This window comes from Ovis aries, chromosome 9, assembly GCF_016772045.2.
Source record: "Ovis aries strain OAR_USU_Benz2616 breed Rambouillet chromosome 9, ARS-UI_Ramb_v3.0, whole genome shotgun sequence".
Taxonomy (NCBI): Eukaryota; Metazoa; Chordata; class Mammalia; order Artiodactyla; family Bovidae; genus Ovis; species Ovis aries.
In genome coordinates this window covers 81,109,883-81,133,225 of record NC_056062.1, presented here as the reverse complement: position 1 = coordinate 81,133,225, position 23,343 = coordinate 81,109,883, and positions in this window count along the sequence as shown.

Here is a 23,343-nt window from a genome sequence, read left to right as displayed (position 1 = left end):
ATCTATTTGGCTGCATTTGGTCTCAATTGTGGCATGTGGGATCTAATTCCCTGACCAGGGATTGAACCTGGGTCCCCTGATTGGGAGCATGGAGTCTTAGCCACTGGACCATCAGGGAAGTTCCTGAACTGTGACATCTTTACTTAAATTTTAGAAATTGTTAAATTTTAAGAATAAAGGTTGTACAATTTTAAATGTCACAATTAAAATTTCTTCTGGTTTCTTTACTGCTAACCCAAGATAATGGAGTCAGAGCTTTAGAATTCTTAAAGACAAAAGACCAATCTAAGAACACAACACACAGCCAAACTCTGAATAATAGGTAAAGACAAAAATCTTAAACGGTCAATCTTCTAGAAAATCTACTGAACATCCTCTCTGCAGAGGTTACGTGGACTGTCAACCAGCTCATCAAACCCTGTAGGAGGGGTATAGGAAGAAATCCTTGAATGAGAAAGTTGATGCCAAAAATGATGTACAGTATCCAGTAAAACCAACTATCCTCTTTTTTCTTTAAAAAAATAAGCAAATGTTAATAGGAAGAAGGAGTGAGTCAATACTGATAAGAGTAAATAAGTAAAAAAAAAAAAAAAAAAAGAGGAGAGTGATAGTGCTGAGACACCTAACTAATTGGAATGATTGTCTAAACAAAAGTAGAACAAAATAAATCAAAAATAATGAAGGCATAAGAACCTCAGATATAACACAAATGATGAATAGAAGAAAGGGGAGGGGCAGGCCAGGAAGCACAAAAAAGTGTCATCCTCCACAGAGGAGAAACCAAAGTAATTACATTGAAATGGACAGATCTAAATTAATAATTAGAATACTAAACATTTAATAAAAATAATTGTGACCAGTTTTGCAGTAATAAATTAATGACTACTGCAATTAAGAATGTTTATGACCCATTTTAAAGTAATCATAATGATAAGTATAGGATAATTAACTTATAAATTATTCTACATTAAAAAATACATTACAGTCCATTTATCTAAATTGATAATACAAAGGAAAAACGGAAGGTCTACTTTTAAGAACATAAAATAGACAAAGGACAGAACAAATAAAGAATATAAAAAAATAAAATTACTTAGTTCATTCATCAAAAGACATTCTACTTGACTATTTAAATCCATGTATGAACTTAGAAAAATATAAAAAGCATAAAAGTATTGAAGAGTTTAAAATATAATATGGACAAATATTATTAACAATCTCTTGTAATTCAAAAAATGATCATTATGTTTTGATAGCAGATATATTATTTACAAATACATGACTTTTAAGGAAGTTTTGTATGTATCTAATTTACAACCAAAAAACTACATACAGACAGAAGAAAAATGTTAAAAAGAGGATAATTAATAAAAATCATATTAACTTAGATATTTTCATTTTTATAAATACACAAAATCTAAATTTTAATTAGTTTTTAATTGTCAGATATAATTCCACAGAAATTTAAAAGAAAAACATTACAATCAACTACCTCAGAAATTTAACTATGATTCAATATTTTAAAAACCTAATCAAATAATCACATCAAAAATCTTTTATATGTATAATTATGGCTGATTTGAGTTGTTATACCACAGAAACCAAAACAACATTGTAAATCAATCTTCCTCCAATTAAAATATAAATTTAAAAAAATTTTCAGACAAAACTTATTTGTTCAGCAGGTGCTGAAATTGGTCACTTTTATTCTGAATGGTGTACTCAAACTGAAGAATAAAGCAAAGAAGCCCACCACTACCTTTTTTTAAATTTTAATATATTGGAGATTCTGACTAATGCAAAATGTTAGAATAAGATGAATATGTATTGAAAGGGAGAGACAAATTAATAGTTGAAGATGACATGATTTAAATATGTGTTAGTCAGTGTTCTCCAGAGAAACAGAACCAATAGGCTGTGTTTCAGTTCAGTTCAGTTCAGTTGCTCACTCGTGTCCGACTCTGCCACCCCATGAATCGCAGCATGCCAGGCCTCCCTGTCTATCACCAACTCCCGGAGTTCACTCAGACTCACGCCCATCGAGTCCGTGATGCCATCCAGCCATCTCATCCTCTGTCGTCCCCTTCTCCTCCTGCCCCCAATCCCTCCCAGCATCAGAGTCTTTTCCAATGAGTCAATTCTTCGCATGAGGTAGCCAAAGTATTGGAGCTTCAGCTTTAGCATCATTCCTTCCAAAGAACACCCAGGACTGATCTCCTTTAGAATGGACTGGTTGGATGTGTATAAACATACATAAAAGGAGATTTATCATCAGAATTGGTGCATGTAGTTATGGAGTCAAAAAACTCATGAGAAAACCCACTATAAATCATTTTAAGTTAGGTAAAAAGAGCAAAGTTCAAAATAAATTCTGAAAGAGCCATATCACTCCTTTGCACTGGCAATAATTATTTAAATAATGCATCATTTTTAGAGAAAGGTAGATCCAGATCCTTTTCACAATAGTAAGGAAACAATACAACAGGAATAAACTTAAAAGAAAGTTGGAGAAAAACAGAAAGTTGGGGAGTTTGTTTTCAAGTCTGAATATTGTAGTATTTTACATATTTTTAATATATAAAGAGTTTATCATCCAAGTATACAGTATTAAAAAATGACAAAAATTGACTTTTCTGTCCATATTATTTTGTCATGAAAGCAATAACTGTATGAAATTTGAAAAAATACTGACATTTTACAAGGAAAAATAAAGATGTAAGAATGACAAAAAAAAATACCTGAAAAAGACAATATGGGTATTTACCTCTATTGTTCATTAAAACCTATGTAAAAGAAATGATCATTAAAATGGGCACTTCCTTGGTGGACCACTGGTTAAGAAGCCACCTATCAACGCAGGGGACACAGGTTCAATCAGTCCAAGGAGATTCCACATGCCTCAGGTAACGAAACCCATGCGCCAAAACTACTAAGCCTATGCCCTTGAGCTTGAGCTCTGCAACAAGAGAAGCCACCGCAATCAGAAACCCACCCATAGCAACTAGAGAATCCCATGGACAGAGGAGCCTGGCGGGCTACAGTCCATGGGGTCACAAAGAGTCAGACACAACTGAGTGACTAAGCACACAGGCACACATGAATAAAAATTCAATATGTGATACAGTAAGCACTCTAAAGTTATCATAAAATAAGTGATTTGAATTTCAAACATTTAATTTGTAGGGAAATGTATTAGAGATGTCTGAATGCATATGCCAAAATAAGCTACAGATAGGATTAAAAAGTTACATAGAAAAAGATGAACAAAGTAGATGGAGAATTGTTAATATTCACCACCACTACCAGAATAAAGAGACTTAAAAGCTACTGACAAGATACATTTTTACATAATAAAAAGCAATAGATTATACAAATGGCTCCAGTCCTTTCAACAAGTGGAGTCTATGTCTCCACTCTTTAAATCTGGGCTTGCTTTAAAACTTGCTTTGGGCCAGTTGGACTTCAAAATTCCTCTAGCTTTTGGAATCCTTGCTACCGCTGCCATGTGAGCAAGCCCAGCCTCGCCTGCTGAATGACTGGGCACCACGTGGAGCAGAGACAAGCCATCTCAGCTGAAACATCTTAGACAGGCCAATCCCCCAGCTGACCAGGCTGGTACCAGCAAATGTTTAGGCAAGCTCAGTCAGCCACCCAGCTGAGTCAGCCTAAACTGCTGACGTATGAACTAATCGTCTGTGTCAAGCTACTAAGTGTTGAGATAGTCTGTTACACAACAATAAATAGTTAATATTCTAAATGTGTAGTTGTTCTCTAAGAGTAAGAAGGAGGATTATGAGCGAGGCAACCCTGAGGGACAGGTGGATTTATTATACAGAGAAAAGATCATTCAGAATATGAGCAGGAATCCTCAGAAGATTATCTCAAAGGTAGAAAAGGCATGGCTTACGCCCAGAAAGTTTGCACTTGAGGAAAGCCAAGTTCAGGAAAAGGGGTGGGACAATTGATTTAACATTGGTTGGGGTACTAACATGACAATAGACTAACCTGACCTCTGAATATGTCCCTATTCCCAAGCACCGGTTAATAGCTAAAAGAATAAATGATTCCTGACAGCAGCCATGTTTAGGGCAAAGGGGTTGAGAAATACTACTCCATGGCTAGCTTTGCCCAGAAGTAATAGGGAGCATCTGAGACCAGAGGAGGTGCAAGCCAGGTGCCCTGCCCAGCAGCAGCCTCATCAATCCCCCACTCACTTTTCAGCTGTTTCCACCCAGCAGAGAACAAGACCCTGCCACTCTTCTGTCCACTCTCTCAGTAAACTTCTGAAGGAAAAGGAAATGTTCTGTCTGGCAGGGAACCTCTAGCTGTTCTGACATTTCATATACTATCTACAGTTTTCATATACTCTTATTTAATCCTCACAAAAAATATATGAAAATGGTGGTATTTGTAATTCCTCCTATTTAAAATGAGAAGATTGAGGAATGGAGAGACAAGATTAATGTAACTACAGAGGAAAATGTATAATTTTAGTATAATTAATAACATCACAGTCATAAAGGTGAATGTTACATATACAAATAAGATTATTTTAAATGAATGCCAAGTGGAGATGTTAGGAAAGAAAACTGTTGAAATAAAAATTCAGTTTATTTGCTGGCACAGGTGAAGAGTGAATGAGCAAGCTGAATTGGGCCTAAAGATTTTCCTATAATGGAAAAAAAAAAAAGTTGTTTCAGGGGGGTGAAAAAGTAAGATACAAAGGCTAGATCCAGAATTTCCAGCATTACTGGGGAAATGAGGCAATAGAGAGTAGGCACTATCTCATGAAATAATTGCTAAAATTTCCCGAAGTAAGACAGTATTTAAAATATTCTGTCAAATTTTAAACAGGATAAATTCTATAGACCAAGTACTAACCTATCACAATGAAATTTCAGAACATAGAAGAAGAGATTGAAAATTAATTAGACCCATTACATGAAGAATCTAAAGAAACCAAATTTATTGGAACAGAGATTGGACTGGTAGTTCCCAGAGGCCAGGAGTGAGAGGTAGGGGGATTGGATAAAGGTGGTCAAAAGGTTAAAACTTCCAGTCATAAGTTCTAGAGATAATTTTAAAAGATTAACTTGGCAAATTAGATGAAATGGAAAAATTTCTTGAAAAACACTGATTACCAAAACTGATACAAGAAGAAATAGAAAGTCTGAACAATCCTCTCTCTGTTAAAATGATTGAATTTATTAATTAAAAAACCTTCCCAGAAAGAAAAGTCCAAGGCCAGATAGCTTCACTGACAAATTCTCCCTAACATTTGGGAGAAGTATCCATTATATATGAAGGCTTTCAAAAAATAGAAGAGTAGAGAATACATCCCAGTTTATTTTATGAAGCTAGCATTACTCTGATAGCAAAAAAAAAAAAAGACATTACAAAAAAACTATATACAAATATCCTTCATGAAATAAACACAAAACTTCTTAACAGAAATGGGAGTAGGTCTGTGACTTAGACAGAGATAACAGGATGATAGCCTCCAGGACTTTAATTCTGAAAAGAGTGACATAATACAACAAGGATAATTAGAGGCTATTCATCCAACTACAAAGAAATTACAGAGGCAGCGACTGTCCAGCCACAGTGTTGGTGAAGACTCTCCAAGCAGTTCAGTTCAGTCACTCAGTCATGCCCAACTCTTTGTGACCCCATGAATTGCAGCATGCCAAGCCTCCCTGTCCATCACCAACTCCTGGAGTTCACCCAAACTCTCATCCATCGAGACGGTGATGCCATCCAGCCATCTCATCCTCTGTCGTCCCCTTCTCCTCCTGCCCCCAATCCCTCCCAGCATCAGAGTCTTTTCCAATGCGTCAACTCCTCACATGAGGTGGCCAAAGTACTGGAGTTTCAGCTTTAGCATCAGTCCTTCCAAAGAACACCCAGGACTGATCTCCATTAGAATGGACTGGTTGGATCTCCTTGCAGTCCAACGGACTCTCAAGAGTCTTCTCCAACACCACAGTTCAAAAGCATCAATTCTTCAGTGCTCAGCTTTCTTCACAGTCCAACTCTCACATCCATACATGACTACTGGAGAAACCATAGCCTTGACTAGACGGATCTTAGTCGGCAAAGTAATGTCTCTGCTTTTGAATATACTATCTAGGTTGGTCATAACTTTTCTTCCAAGGAGTAAGTGTCTTTTAATTTCATGGCTGCAATCACCATCTGCAGTGATTTTGGAGCCCCAAAAAATAAAGTCTGACACTGTTTCCACTGTTTCCCCATCTATTTCCCATGAAGTGATGGGACCAGATTCCATGATCTTCGTTTTCTTAATGTTGAGCCTTAAGTCAACTTTTTCACTCTCCTCTTTCACTTTCACTTTTTAGTGAAAGAGGCTTTTTAGTTCCTCTTCACTTTCTGCCATAAGGGTGGTGGTATCTGCATATCTGAGGTTATTGATATTTCTCCCAGCAATCTTGATTCCAGCTTGTGCTTCTTCCAGCCCAGCATTTTTCATGATGTGAAAAACCAGCCTATCCCTAAAGGAAGACCTTGGCTCTTCTCTGTTGCCAAATTTCCCTAGGTTCAGCCAATAGTTTAATTTTACATTCTAGGTGGCCAGTTAGCTCAGTTGGTTAGATCATGGTGCTAATAATTTGACAGTCTAGGTTTTGATCAGTTCTGCAAACTACCTGAAAGTCTTTCAATAAATTCACTTCTGCTAAATTTAGCAACCAAGAACCTGAACAATAAATTCACCCCTGCTACAGTTTTCAAAATCAAGAACCCAGAGCTGTGGAGAAATTAGTATCCAGGAGTAATGTGCACAGACTCTCAGGTTCATGGAAGGAATTTAGGTTTGGAAATCTGACCTCACTGGGATGAAGCCTGTAAACATTTCTTTTGGTGTTTAAGGACAGTAATCTAGCATAACAGCTAATTAAATTGATCACCTATGGCCACCAGAAATGAAGAACCCATTGAATGTAAGGCATGGAGGAGAGAGACTATTCAAGATGTTTTCAGGGCTCCCTGTCTCCACCTCTCAGCTCTCAGTTTCAAGATTATGGATCTACTCATATAGATTTTCAGAGAGCCATGATCAACATGAGTTTCACAAGGATTTAAGACTCAAAGTGACTTAAAAAAAAGAGCCTTTCTCTCCCTCTCTCTCTCCTCCCTCTACTAGCATTTATACAAATCCCTGTCCACAAAAACTCCTAGTCATGCCTAGGACATATGGTCACCCATGGATCATCAAAATGTCCACTGATACATGATCTTCTGAATGGCTACACTGTATCTTGTGCCCACTTCCATGGCAGAGAAGACAGGGTCTTTTGATCGGCAGCCATACCTAACTCATATGGGGTAAGAGAAAAATTGTTCTCAAAATGAAGGGATGTTAGACAGACAAAAATGTGTTAGAGTTGACCACCACAGAGAGAAAGGGCAGAGATGAATAAGAGACAGGAGCCGACCTATTGAACTAAACCCTCTGTGAGAAAATTGAAGAGGGAACTAGATAGTAAGGTCAGTTCAGTTCAGTCGCTCAGTGATGTCCAACTCTTTGGGACCCCATGAATCGCAGCACGCCAGGCCTCCCGGTCCATCACCAACTCCCGGAGTTCACTCAGACTCAAGTCCATCGAGTCCGTGACGCCATCCAGCCATCTCATCCTCTGTCGTCCCCTTCTCCTCCTGCCCCCAATCCCTCCCAGCATCAGAGTCTTTTCCAATGAATCAAGTCTTCGCATGAGGTGGCCAAAGTACTGGAGTTTCAGCTTTAGAATCATTCCTTCCAAAGAAATCCCAGGGCTGATCTCCTTCAAAATGGATTGGTTGGATCTCCTCGCAGTAAGAGGGACTCTCACGAGTCTTCTCCAACACCACAGTTCAAAAGCATCAATTCTTCAGTGCTCAGCCTTCTTCACAGTCCAACTCTCACATCCATACATGACCACAGGAAAAACCATAGCCTTGACTAGACGGATCTTAGTCAGCAAAGTAATGTCTCTGCTTTTGAATATGCTATCTAGGTTGGTCGTAACTTTTCTTCCAAGGAGTAAGCATCTTTTAATTTCATGGCTGCAGTCACCATCTGCAGTGATTTTGGAGCCCCCAAAAATAAAGTCTGACACTGTTTCCACTGTTTCCCCATCTATTTCCCATGAAGTGATGGGACCGGATGCCATGATCTTCGTTTTCTGAATGTTGAGCTTTAAGCCAACTTTTTCACTCTCCACTTTCACTTTCATCAAGAAGCTTTTTAGTTGGAGGAACTAATTTTAGATCAGAGGAGGGATGCATGATCTTTTATACTCTGTATGTGTACTAAGCTGCCTCAAATCCTTAACTAATTATAATATCTATAACATAAGAGTACTGGGCCCTTGTGTCCTTGAAAATAAACCATTTTAAGTATCTAGCATCTTGGTAACTTGCACACTTGCCAATCAAGAGTTAATGTGACAATTATGAATACTACTAATGAAATTTGTCATCATTGAACATGAACCCAAGTGATGCTCCTGTGGCCCACTCCCTTAATTATCTTGCATAATCCTTGTACCAGGATACAATCAAGCAGGATTTATAGATTAAAAGCCACACGCACTGGGGTTAAGGATGCAGATTTGGAAATAGTAGACCTGAGTTTCCATCCTGGCTACATCACTTGCCACTTATGGGACCCTAAGAAAGTCAGTCAGTGTTTAATTTACGTAAAATGTTCCACAGAGGGCCTAGAACATGGTTCGGTCTCAGTGATAAGTATTCCCTGTTGTTAGTACCGTGGTCCTAGAACTTTGCAACCAGTTCACTTAAAACATCTCACAGCTTCCCATCATTCTGATTCTTTTCTAATTCCAGCTGGAAATAGTGAGGTTTCACTGTCCATTATAAAGCATAATGTATAAATATTGAAAACGGGTACATGTAAGTAACCAACTACTGTGTTTTTTTTTTTTTTTTAAGCAAAACATCCTCTAGATCTCCCCCACCCAAAAACCCTCCCCAGCCAGCCCCATTGATAACAGCAGCTAAAAATCCCTCACAACTTTTGGAACTCTGCTATACTGAAAGAATTCAACCATATGTCTGTTGTCCAGTAAAAAACTTGGTAGTTCACACTTCTAAGAGCATGTTTTCTAAACATCTCTCGTAAATGGAGATTTTGACTTTATGCCCGGGACACCCTGAGTGCTGCTCCTGCAGAAGAAAAAAAAAAAAAACTAATAGGATAATAAATCCCAAGTCCCTTTCCCCCACTCTGAAGAAGAGTTGTTTTAGTTAAGCCGGCCTTCGCTTTCCTCTGGATGCTGCCCGCGTGCTCGTCAGACCATTGTGTTTAATACAGGACTTTTGACTCAGCCATCATTACTCACACTTTACTGATTTTACTTTAAACACTGCTGGCTAACACGACAATTTATCACGACTGTTTTCTCTAGCAGTGGGGGGATAATTTATTTCCCCGCTGAAGGGTTTGATATTTATTAGCGCGGCCGCCGGGCTGCTCAGCGGAGATGCACGCTCCAGGGGACGCGCCGCGGCTCCAGCCCCAGGCCTGCTCCATCCTCTCTGCTCCAGCCCACCCGCTCCTCCTGGGCAGGACCCGGGCAGGGCACAGAGGACAGTAACTCGGGAAGAGGAAGCAGGGTGCTCCCCTCCATCCTGAAGGGGATGCCAGCAACCATGGAGGGGGTGAGGTGAGCCGCGCCTTTAAGCCTGGAGACTTGAGGACCGAGCCCAGAAATGCAGGCATCTGCAGAGGAGGACTCACTGGAGGGTGGCCCCCCAGTGCCCCCAGCAGAAGAGATGGCAAAGAGCTCCTCAGGTAAGGCGGGTTTGGACTGAGAAGTAGAGTGTCCCAAGCTTCTAAGACTGGTGGGAAACAACCCCTACACCACCCAGCAGACAGCACCTCTGCAAGGCAGTCAGGGTGCTTGGCAAGAGCAGCTTCCAGTAATAACTTTATTGTAGCGGCAAATGAGTAACCCAGAGAAAAGAACAAGAACTTGAATTTACTGTGTGCCTACTGTGTGCCTGGCACCATGCTAGGCTGACATGCATCGTTTCATCATTTTAGCAATAATCCCACGGATGATGATAATCATGTTGATGATGCCCTAGTTGGTATCCAGGGGGCTTTGGAAGGTCATGTTTATTGCCTACTCTTCTAGAGCTAGTACCTGGGAGAGCCAGGGAACACACACAGATCTGTCTGACCAAAGGGCCATGGCCTCCTGCCGAACGAAAGGCTCTGGAAAGCTCAGCAGAGGGCCTCAGTGCAGGGCCTGGAGTTCTCACCACCAGAGCCACCCTTTCACTTAGGGTGCTATCTCTAACAACGTATGTTATCTGGGGGATAGCTATAAAATCCATTAGCACTTAGGCCACATTAGTCAGGACTTACTGGATGATTTTCTTTTCCAGAATACTGGGGATGAGTCACAGGACAGTTAAACCCTGATGTTTTCAAGTTGAGCAAACTCCTGGGGGTGAGAGTGTGGTGAGTGTCTTAGTGAATGCTGTTGAGGGAGGGGAGGATGTGCTGACACACAGGAGCATGAACACACACCTAGAGGAGGAAACATGGAAAAAAATGTCAATGGACTAAAAAGGGACACATGCCCCTATCACAGCAGATGTGCTAAGCTTCAAGTACTGGGAGATTCATAGTCCTAGAAGTTTCCCAACATTTGTGGTGTGCTAGGCCCTGTGCTGGAATAAAGGTCACAAAACGAGATAAGATAACAAGCCCCCATCCCAAGAGTTTGTTATCTATTTCCCCTGAGACTTTGAGAAAATTCCTAGGATGTCAGGAAAAAAAAACAATTTCATAAAAGAGTCTTGGGATAAAAAGGTGGGTCATAAAGTTCCACTACTTCTGGTCCTCTGTGGAGACACTCAGGAGAGCAGCACCTGCCCAGGTATAGGTAAAGCCCCCCCACCCAGAGCAGCCTTGTGGTGAAGAGGGAGGCTTTCAGACTCAGTCAGTTCTCAGACCTGCTGGCTGGTATAACCTGCCTCACTCCTTAAGAGCCCCTCTGGAGGGGACGAAGGATGGGTGAGGGAAGAGGGAATTTCACTCCCCTCCACAGGGTGTCCGATACCAGCACTAATACCTGGATGCAGTCACGCCTCTCATTCGTCAACCCCACTTTCTCTGTTGCTATCCCTGAGGTAAAACCTTTCCCCGTTGCCTCTCACCCAACCGCCGCACACCCCCGCCTGGGTTACGTAACGTCGCTGTCAAGAAATGAGGTAGGGAAACATGCCTCCACTTGAGACAAAAACTCCTCAGAAAACAAATTCCCTGAGGGAGAAACTCAGCTGTGAGAACTTCAGAGGAGGCTTATTTAGAACTCCAAGGGAGCGGAGACTGACATCAGTCTGAAGGCCAAGCAACAGATAGCGTCCAATGGCCGCCATGATTGCGTCACCGCGGAAAGAAGTTGCGGCCTGGCCTCACCCGGCTTGACCAAGCGGTTGATCAGGGCCTCGGCTCCAGGCCCCCCGCCTCTGGCCAATCGCGAGGGCCCAGCTCATTTTTTTGTTGAGTCCACCATGAAACAAAATTCTTTCCAGAGCCTTGATTAACCTTCTTAAAACTCATAAAAGTCAAAGTATTTCAGCCTGTTCGAATGTCTCCATGTTCTTCTAGATATTTGTGGTTGAGGACATTTTTGCTGTCAGTTTTCAATTAGTAAAGAGATGTGGCAAAAAGAAAAGGAAGGCAAATTAGAATTCGAAAGCATCGCTTTTTAAAAAGCCCTGTGAGAGACTGTGACCTGCAAATGCCTAGACTCCTGGAAGGGCAGGTGAGGAATAGAGAAGACCCTCGTCCTTTTCATGTTCCAAGAACATGTCAACAGCTGGCCTGTGGGATGCATGTCTTACAAGATATCATATGAGGCATTTTAGTCTTGTCACAAACTGAGAACCTTGCTGATGCAAGGCTGTATTTATTAGGACCATTTCTATTTCCTGGCTTGTGTGTGGTCATGGGCTGCATGTTATCCACTAATGATGGAAAGCTGACCCTGCTATGCCTTGGGTTTGTTGAACAGTTCAGTAGGATCCAGCAGAACTCATGGCATTTTTGCCAAAGCTCTCTCCCCAATCCCTCTCTTCCCTTAATTGTAAAACTCGTGCATTTAAACAAAAAATCTCATCCATCTGTTTTTGATTCATTTACACTTAACTCATCAAATCTCCTTCTGTCTGGGCTGTCATGTCCCACAGGTTCTGCACTAGTGTGCCATGTCAAACCCTTCTTCCCTGACTATCGAGAAGTCTGGTTTAGCCAAGAGATGACATGCTCCACTCCCTAGGGTTGAAGGAGCGCAGCTAGTGGGGCGGGGGTAAAAAGAAAGATGTTCCAAATTCCAAACCCCCAAGAGCTGCAGTCCGCTGTGGGTTTGGCAAAATATCTCCTTTCATTCATAGTACTGACTTAATTGAACTGTTATTGTTATAATGTACAAATGAAAACGTGTGTGTTTGTGAGTGTGTGTGTGTGTACATTGGCTGTGATTAAACATGTTTTGTGGCATTAATTCAGACCACGGGTGGGCTGCTTTTCTCTGTAATCAGACCAACTGGCTGACTTCTAGAGTGACGATCTGGACTGAATTCCTCCTATGACTTCCACTGTGCTGGGTTTTATCCACCTGTCAACCAGGAGCAGAAAAATGAGAAGCAAGAGCTCACAGTAACAGGAGGAAGAACTCCAGTTCTGGGAGTTCTCCCAGCATTCTCCTGTCTAGGCAGATTTCTTCCCAGATGAGGAGAGGGCACACAGATGACCACAGGACAGATCCACCCTCAGCACAGACATAGCACTGCAGCTATGCTGGATACAGCATCATGCCAGTTACCCAGAACCTCCTCAGATGGAAGCCACAAAAAGGACAGGGCCACCTAAGGCTGCCCCACAGCCCAGATAAGAACCATGTGAAATGAAGAGTGCTCTCCCCTACCTCGTAGGGCCGTCGACATCTAAACTCTATCAAACAGAAAACTTGCTTTAAAAACAAAACCTATTGAAATCTTGATTATTATTCATCATTCTGCTACTTCTGAGGATACGCAGGGTGATGGCTTCAATTGCTTTTATCAATCTCATTTCTGTTTAGGAAATTTTCTTTCCATATAAGCTTGGATTATCTTATTTCTTCGTAGTTCGAGGCTTTTTGTTTATTTTTTAATTGCAGGATAATTGTTTTACAGAAATTTGTTGTTTTCTGCCAAATATCAACATGTATCAGTCTAGGTGTACATATCCTTTCCCTCTTGAACCTCCCTCTCTTTATAGTTTTTTGAGTAAGTCACTTGGACAGGTAAAATAGTTGAACACAAAGTTACATTCATGGAGTGATGTGGAATATTTGGACTTGCATGTTAGAGTTCCTAAGGAAATGCTTGTGAAAATCAAGTGCAACACTGTCTGCTAACTTAATAAACAGACACTGGGGTTAAATAAGGAAAAGGACTTCATTCTGGAAACAGTTCTCAACTGTGGTGTAATGTCATGCTAGTGCCTCACAATCAGTTGTGAGATGCGTTACGAGTGATCTGTTGCTAAAAATACTTAAAGTACTGACGTTTGTGAATGATTCACTTTTAAATAAAACTTAGAAGTAGCCTCAAGGTTATCCCTAAGACCATGTCACTTTAAATCACCAGATTCTGAGATACGTTTTATTGAGTTGGAGAGAAAGAGTTCGTGTTACCTCGAGGACCCCTGGAATTGAATAGACAGACACAAGAGGCACATGCTGGGGAATGTGTCCTGGATGTAAACATCATCTATCACATATGTTGTGGCAGAAAACAGTGGGAACTCACTCTCTTCACAGTGTCAGTACATGTCATGGTGGGAATTGTGTGGCTCTTTGTCATTTGTTAACGTGTAGGGATTCCATTCCACTATTCCTGTTTAGCCCTGAACATTATGTAAAGCAAACTTATACTCAGAAAGAGATGTTCAAGAGTTTCAATGACCAAAGCAGTGTTTCTGTACAGCATGATCTTATAGTGAAACGAGCTTAGTGAAGAGCACCGACATTAATTCCATTTTTCTCTGCCTCTTTCTCCCTCCCTGCCTATGTATGTGTGTGTTCAGTCTGGGTACTGAGATTATTCCACTTTATAATATGCCATAGCCTGGGGGGGCTCTTAAACCCCACCGCTCCCCCAGCCTTTAGTCGGTATCTCCCCAATACATACTATGTTCACAATCAAAAGATCAAACCTGAAATTTGATGTGGGTCACTGAGAACTCAATGCTACTCAAACTCTTAAGATCAAAAAATGCCTTTTAAAAAAGTGCCTACTACCAACAAGATAAAGGAAATCTTTCTGCAGTGACATGTTAATAATTCCCAAGCTCTAGATAGCTGTGTAAATCCATGTTGCAGTCCCAGGGTATACTATGCACCCCGATGAGGAAAGGGTTCATACAGTTTTTGCAGGCCAGTTGGCTGGCTAGTTCATATTTCTTTGTGCAGCAACACTCATCTCCAGTGTTCTTTACTACTGTCTGACCTTAATACAGAGGCTGTACTTTTAGATTTGGTCAGTTCTTTGGGCGATAAACAGTGGGAAGTAGAAACTCTGAAATCTCCCATTCCTCTTTTCACCTACAACCATTAGTAAAGAAAAATACAGGTTAAGTTAAGGTTGACTTGGAGTCCTAGATATATCAGTTGGCTGTTTTAGGTGCATTTCGCTTTGTCTTGCATGCTCCCCAGTCTTTCTTCTACCCTTCCACCAACTTAACCATCAACTGCCACTTCCTTCTCTCTCTTTCCCATGCTATTACCAATTTCATGGATTATCAGCTCAAAGGCTTTCAAGTGCTAGTAGCAGAAATCCAACTGACTGAAACATCAGTTATGTTGGCTCAAAATCCAGAGGTAGAGAGGTTCTATTCATGATACATTCAGGGCTCCATTTTCTATGAGTCTCTGCCCTCTGTATCTTCCCTGGTGGCTCAGAGGTTAAAGCATCTGCCTCCAATGAGGAAGACCTGGGTTCGATCCCTGGGTCAGGAAGATCCCCTGGAGAAGGAAATGGCAATCCACTCCAGTATTCTTGCCTGGAGAATCCCATGGACGGAGAAACCTAGTAGGTTACAGTCCACGGGGTTGCAAAGAGTCGGGCACGACTGAGCGACTTCATCTTACCTCTGCCCTCTACCACCTGTTAGCCTTATCCTGAATCTCACCTCACCTCCAGCCATCAAACATCAGCCAGCAGCAGGAGGTTGACATCTTCCCTTATTTGTCTCCCTTGAAAGAAGAAGCTGGCTTTTGTCCCATTCTCTTAAGGACAAGGGAAAACTTTCCCTGAAGCCTCCAACAACCCGCTCATGTACGAGAATTAGGTCATTTGCCCATTCACACTGCATTTGTTGACAAGTAGATTAGCTTCCTTTAATTGGCCAGGATTAATCGGGTCTCATGGACATGAGTTTGAGTAGGCTCCGGGAGTTGGTGATGGACAGGGAAGCCTGGCATGCTGCAGTCCATGGGGTCACAAAGAGTCAGACATGACTGAGCAACTGAACTGAACTGTACTGAATCGGGTCTCACCTCTGAAGCTAGAAATGGGATAACTTCCCCCAGCATCATATGAACAAAACAGATATCATTGTGAATAGAAGACAGAATGGATGCTGGCTAGAGGTAATCAACAAAATCTGTAATATTTGGTATTTTCCACATCAAGTTCTGCAGGCATTCCCTTCACCTGTTTAGACAATGCATTGATATAACTGATAAACAAGAATTAACTGTGAAGCTCTGTTCTGTTGCCTGTTTGGATCACGGAGGATCCAGAGAGCTTTTTTTGACCTGTGGGCACTACATCTGAAGGGCACTGTGGTGCTTTGGGATCCTCCACTTGGGTAGCAGTTACATAATCAAGTAACAACCAAGCCTGAAGCTTGCCGAAACTTAAGTTCCCTTCCTAGAGAAGTGGTCAGCTCTACATTCCCATGTCGCAAAGCACTCAGACTTCTGCATGCAAACTCCTCACTCCTAGTATTTCAAAGTGCTGGCCATTCCTCCATGGGGGAAGGCAGCTGGGCAGGGAGCAGGCACAACGGCTCACATTTTCCTCCTCATGATCATTTTTCCATTGACTCAAGTAGCAGCTGCTTTTTGGAGGGCCATGTATGCTTACGATGACACAGACTGTTTCCAAACTCTGAAGTGGTCATCTTCAGATTGGCCAGAGTGATATAGTCTCTTTGGAATCAGACTTCTGTTGCCGTCTGCCCTTGTGATGCTAAAATAGGACCTCGGGTTGAAGAACCATTCATTAACATGCAGACATAGCAGTTTCTTCCAAGCAAAAGAAGAAAGGAACCTAGATCGTTATCACTGCTCCTTTGCCATTGGCTGCTCCAGAGTTGCCCTGATTCAGCTGATCCATTCCTTACGTTCATATCCTGGAAGATTCCAGAACCTCCTCTCCATCACCTCAGCCACATGTCCCTCTACAGCTTCAAGTCTGTACTCTGAAACCTTCCTGCCTTGTTCACAGCTTTATCCTGACTGCCCTAATCTGCCACCTCAGCCAACTCCAACCCTCTTTCCTTTCCTTTGCCCCCAAAAAGTGTTTCAGTGCTAATTCTTGGATTTCTGACATTCGCGTGAGTCCTCATTCCAGCTCTACTATTTCAATCTGAAATTCCGTTCAAAGTACATTGGTTTCTACCATTGAAGATACCACACAGAGCGGGTATAACTGTGGCCTCCATCAATTACTACTTGAACTTAAGCACATTTTTACACCTCTCATCACACAGTCAGTGGGTATTTATTACGGGTCAGCCACACGACAGGCACTGTGCTAAGCTCTAAGACAGTTGCTGCATCTATGTTTTTTTAAAGAGCATAAATAATAAAATGCATCTCAAAGGGTTATCATAAGGGTTAGATGAGATAATATATGCCAGAGGCATAGGAAACATTCACAAATGGTGACGAGTGTAACTATGATCATTAGTGAGAAAGCACCCGGTCCATCTGCAACTCCCTATGATTCGGGAATTCCTGTTTCTTCTGCATTCATTCCAACTTGTCACCCTTCCAGGATATCCTCCAGCTATATATCGGGCAGCACTTAAAGTGGGTCTGTTGTTGATATCAATCCAACCGTGTTCGAACACAGAGTGCTTGCTGCAGGCCAGGGTGCCTGGGCCTGCTCCCAATGGGAGACAGTCGGGAGACAGTCAGAAGACTCAAGGCTCACCCGTCCCAGGTTCAAACCTCCAGGGCTGTGTCCCTGGTCTGCCCCGGAGTGTGAATGGTGCACCCGAGTAAGGGGTGCACGTGTCTCTAGCCATAAATGTTGCATGGTTGTTATAAACCATGAGGCCTGGTAACACCAGTGGCAGCTTATCAGGTTTCCAGTGTACCACATTCTTCCAGATTTCCAGACGCTCTTTTCTTTCTCTCTCTCAGCCCCACTCCATCCCTACTCGTATTCTAAAGGGCCCCAGATTGCTTACTGCAACCTAACAATTTGAAACTAAGTGGAATAAAACTTCAGGAGGGGAAAACCAGCTGGAAGTTTCTATTTAAGGAGAAAGAGGAGTGGAAAATTACCGCATGCCTCATTGTGCCACGCGGCTCTCACAGACCATTCATGGCAAACAGGCAGACCGCAGGAAGGGGTCTCGGTACAGCCCAGCTTATAGGGAAGAAATGGCTTAATATTATCACAGATTTACAACTTATTTGAAGGAAAGGTGTATGTTCGTCGGTATAGAAGATCTATCATTTGTTTAACAACAACAACAACAACAAAAATAAACCATTAAAACAATCTGCGGACTAGAAACCACATGTCTTTTGACTGCAAGGGAAAAGAAATCCCTCCTCCTGAGACAAAATCTGGGCAAAACCAGCCCTGGCTAAAGTGTTACTCCTCAGGGAGAGAATATGAGTAGGAGACTCTTCCCTGACTTACCTTTTCCTTTCGGAAATGGAAATGAAAGTTCAGCACCACTTCTACCTCATCATGATGTTTGAGAGGCTTCCTTGGAGCTTCTTAAGAAAATTCTGCAGATGTCTTGTTAAGTCAGCATAACTTAACCAGGGAATTTCCTTCCCTTGGAAGGAATTTCATGGAGAAGTCATCCCACTGGGAAGTTATTTTTCCTGTTAAATGAGTGCTACTCCTTGGCAGAGGGCCAATAGATGGCGACAAGAAATCAGGAGCCTGAGCATCTCTACCTGGAGTGGTGGTGACATGAGATGTCAGCAGCAGAGTGTCCAGAGGAGCACTGTAAGATGTGCAGTGGCAGGAGGGGTGGGAGTGGGGGGGAGTGGGAGGCGGCGCGGGGTGGAAAACAGGGATGGGGATTCGTGTTAAAGGGATGGCAGAAGGTGATTTGCAGAATTCCCCTGGCTTTCTCTGCTCCTTGAGACACATAGGGAAAATCAAGCCACCCAGTTTGTGATACACTCTTACAACGTCCTAGGAAATGAACACAGATTTTGATACCCAAAGTAGAGTGGCTTAAAATGACAGAATTTGATTGTTTTGCATTTCTGGAGACTAAGCATCTGAAATCGAGGTGTCAGCAGAAGGGATACATTTTCCTCGCCTCTTCCTAGCTTTTCATGGTGGCCATCAGCCATTGACAGTTCTTACAGCTGCATCGCTCTAAGCCCCGCCTGTACTGTCACATGGCATTCACCCTGAGCGCCTGTGCCCAAATTTCCCTCTTCCTATGAGGACACCAGTCATATTGGATGAGAGCCCTCCCTAATGACCTCATCTTAACTCAATTACATCTTCAAAGACTCTAATTCCAAATAAGGTCACATTCACAGGTGCAGGGGTTTAGGACTTCAATTTTTTGTTGCTGGTGGTAGTGGGAGGGACACAATTCAATTCTCAGTCAATCTCCCAGTAGACTATGTCGTAAGTTTTCTAGTTGGCTACAGTTAGTAAGCGGCCACTGAGAGTGAACTTGATTGAACTTTGAAAGGCTAACTTGAGAATGAAAATGCCACCGCAGGCAGTGAAAATGGATGCTGGAAGTGGAAGACCTCCAGCCCATGGGCAAGATCCCCTCGTTAGTTACTCAATGGCTTTCCAAGCTCTCAAGAGACCCTGGGAGCTCTAAGAGAAGTCAGGGACCTTTGGCTGTCTGTGAAACGGATGTAAAGTTGTGAAAAAGCGGTTCAAAGTATCAAGTGCTTTCATGGGATGCTGAATGCTTGATTCCCAGCAGGCAGTCTGATCTCTTGAACTCAAAACATTGAATTTCCCAAGACACTGGAGAGACATAATCACAACTTTTAGATGTACAAGTCATTCTGGCAATTGATTTTCAAAGAAGCAAAGGATCCAGGATTCCTTTTTGCTGAAGCAAATTTAAGTGATGACACGGAGGAGCACCAGAATGTTGTGTGTCTGTCGTGGCCAAAGGGCACATTGCTGCCTCTTCTGGTCCAAGTGTCTTCAGGTGCGGTTGCAACTCTGAACTTGACTATTTCCTCTCCTCGAGCAGGGGTGGGCTCTACAGAGGCACTTTCAGCATCTGGCAACATGGATTTCATGACCACAAAGTAAAAATGAAATAATGCACATACCAAAACATAAACACATTGTAAAGTACATTCAGCCTCAGATTCCAAACCCGGCAACCCTGCATGGGTTAGCAAAGGGGAAGCCAGACTTGTGTCCCCGGGGGAAGAAACAAGGCCTCCAAACTGACAGCTGCTATCATTCCAAAACAAGTCATTGTTTATAAATGAATATTCTTTGTGATAAATTATTGAATTACATGAAAACTCTATGATTGCCTGCTGCTGCCAGATTTGGTTTTGGTCTCAAAAGTCAGCGTGGAATGTAGTACAGACCGAGAGCGAAATTAAAAACTGCTGGTTTTCTCTCACAAAATTCTTGTCTGAACTCTCAGTTTCCCACTAACCTGTAATGCTGGTTCTGGTTTTAGATGCCCAGAAGTCCTTCTGGGACATTTATAATCTATAAGGTTTTAGATTAGAGACATGCTTATCTGTTCCAAGAAAACTGTAGGTATGAATCGCAGCTCGTAATTTACTTTTGATAATGACTATCTCAAAATTTAAAAGGAAAGAGGGATGTTACTTGTCATGAGTGTCCCCTAGGTGCCAGGCTGTGTGTGCTGCTTGCTTCAGCTTTAGCTATCTCATTTAATCCTCGCAAAGCCATTTTAATACCCATTTTGCAGATGAGAAAACTATAGCATGATGAAGTTAAGCGATTTGCCTAAGTTAACACAGCAGTAAAATGAGAAGACCAGACCTGGCACTAGGCATTTGATTCCAAAATTCATGTTCTTTCCTTAATAGCACACGGATTCCCACCACAGCTTCATAAAGTACTACATTTAGTACTAGTACTCAGAGAAAGGGCTTCACAGGTGGCTCAAGTGGTAAAGAATCTGCCTGCCACCGCAGGAGATGCACATTTGATCTCTGGGTCAGGAAGATCCCCCAGAGGAGGAAATGACAAGGTTAATACAACTTATCCAGTATCCTTGCCTGAGAAATCCCATGGACAGAGGAACCTGGTAGACTATAGCCCATAGGGTTGCAGAGTCAGACATGACTGAGCACACTCACACGCACACATACTCAAAGAAAGGGATTGCTTTCCAAGCTCTCACATTAATTACTTGGGTATTATCTCTCAAGTAGGCCTGTTTTATAAAAAAAAATTACATTCAAAATGAAAAGTAAATTACTAACATCGAAAATGAAAAAAAAAAAATGACTATCTTCTTTGATTCATCTTTCCCTTCATAACTGGATTTCCCTCATCTTCCCTATTCTAGGTTCCTGGGGAAATCTGGTTAATTCCTACAGAATTAGCAGGAGTAAGAGAAGCACAGAGTTCTAATCCAATTTCACTTCTCATTCACTGTGTGTGCATTGCTAAATCACACACAAGATGGATGATGAGATTTGCCCAGCCTATTTCACAGGTTGTTATAATGTGCAAATTATATAATGCCTAGGAAATTATTTTGTAACTCATAAAGCTCTGAACTGTGTAAGTATCTATGATGGCCTAGACTATTCTCTGATAGTTCAACCAAAAAAAGGAAGATTTTTTTCAGAACAATTATCCAGTGTTAACTAGTGGTCTTCTGATAAGTAGGATCTCTGGAAAAAAGAAAACAACTTATTTTTAGCATTTGCTCACTTTCATGATGTAAATACTCCCACCAAGGACAATTTCAAACTACCAAAATGACATCACTGAGCATAGAGGTGGGAAGAGATGCTCTGGTTGCTAACACAAACAGGCTCCAGCATACCGCTAGTTCTGACTAAATTTCAAAACAGCAGCATCTTTTAAAATACCTATTATACTGGAGTCATCCTGTGAAATGCCCAAAGTCTGTCTTCCCCTTTATGTTTCCCTCGTGGAAACAAGACTGTGCCTCCAGCCTGGGACAGAGTGCCCAGACCTCATAAGCCCCTCAGAGAACCCAAAAAAGCTTGCATTTGCTGCTTTGACCCATCTGAGGAGAGAGTGCCTGCCTCATACAGAACTTATATTTTGCCCAAGAAAAAAATGTGCTCCAGGAAAATGTTGTTGCTCCAAGCAGACTTTGAGTCCCAAGAACAAGTGTCACTCACTATTTCCCTGTTCATAGTGTAACAGTTAGCCTTAGATTTGAATACATTTCACATACAAACCGTGGCTTACACAAATTTATCTCTCTCTCATGTAAAAGAAGACTGGAAATATACCAGCCAGAACTGACTTAAAACAAGGACCAATGCATCTTCAAGTTCCCCTTTTCACTATTCTCATGGTCCAGAATGTCTGCTGAAGCTCCAACCATAACATGTGAGTTCCAGTCAACAGGATGGAAAAAAAGAGGTACATTGTGTCACTTTTAAAGAGAATTCCTAGAAGTCCCACTTTTTATTTTATTTATATGTCATTGACTAGAAACCAATCATATGACCATAACTAGCTGTAAGCACTCCAGAACTCTTGCCTGGAGAATCCCATGGATGGAGGAGGCTGGTGGGCTGCAGTCCATGGGATTGCTGAGAATTGGACACAACTGAGCGACTTCCCTTTCACTTTTCACTTTCATGCATTGGAGAAGGAAATGGCAACCCACTCCAGTGTTCTTGCCTGGAGAATATCAGGGACGGGAGAGCCTGGTGGGCTGCTGTCTATGGGGTCGCACAAAGTCAGACACAACTGAAGCGATGCAGCAGCAGCAGCAGCAGCTATAAGAGAGACTTGAAATATCGCCCTTTAACTTGGAAACAATGTGCCTGGCTAAATGTCAGGTTCTTTTACTAAGAAAGGAAGGAGAATCGATATTGAAGTAGGCAACAAGTAGTCTCTGGTTTGTGTTCCTGTTGTGTGTGTGTGTGAGCACTCATGCTCAGTCGATCAGTCACATCTGACTCTTTGCTACCCGTGGACTATAGCCCACCAAGTTCCTCTATCCATGGAGTTTTTAAGGCAAGAATACTGGAGTGGTTGCCATTTCTTACTCCAGGGGATCTTCCCGACCCAGGAATTGAACCTGTGTCTCTTGTGTCTCCCGCATCGGAAGGTGGATTCTGTACCACTGAGTCACCAGGGAAGCCATGTTCACTCATACTTGTGCATGAATTCATCAGAGGCTAGAAAAAGCAAAGGAAACAAATGCTTTTCTTTTTTCTACCTACCTATAGTTCAGCTGCCTCTTCTCCCATGCATCCCTGTAGGCAAGAAGAGAAGGTAGCTGCTAACAGGTTATTACATATCCTTTGAGGACCAAATTGTTGTTCAGTTGCTAAGTCATGTCCGACTCTTTGTGACTCCATAGACTGTAGCCCCCCAGGTTCCTCTGTCCCTGGGATCCTCCAGGCAAGAATACTGGAGTGGGTTGCCATTTCCTTCTCCAAAGGATCAAATTAAAGGAGTTGTATCTGTTTCTGGGATATGTGTACAAAACACAACATGATGTTTTGACCATTATTTAAAAGATAGAGACAATTATATATGGTCATTACTAATATTATGTTAAAAGTGGGTGGAAGTTCTTCTCTCTCTAGATGCTTTGTCTAAATGCAGGGGTATAAGTTACCTACTCTGATGAAAGTGAGCTATGCATCTGACCCTAGCTGATGCTGGGAAAAATGAGGTGAGGGGGATCCTTTTCTTTTCCCATACCATCCACCTAGACTCTGCAGCACAGAAGTTGGAGATCTGTTTATCTTATGAGTTGCATTCAGAAAGTTCTGTGTGGGCATGTGAATATCTGCTTGCAGCCCTGCACCTGCCTCCTCCACCTCTTGTTCCCACTGGAGCTAGTAAATAGCTGGTCAGGCATTAGGA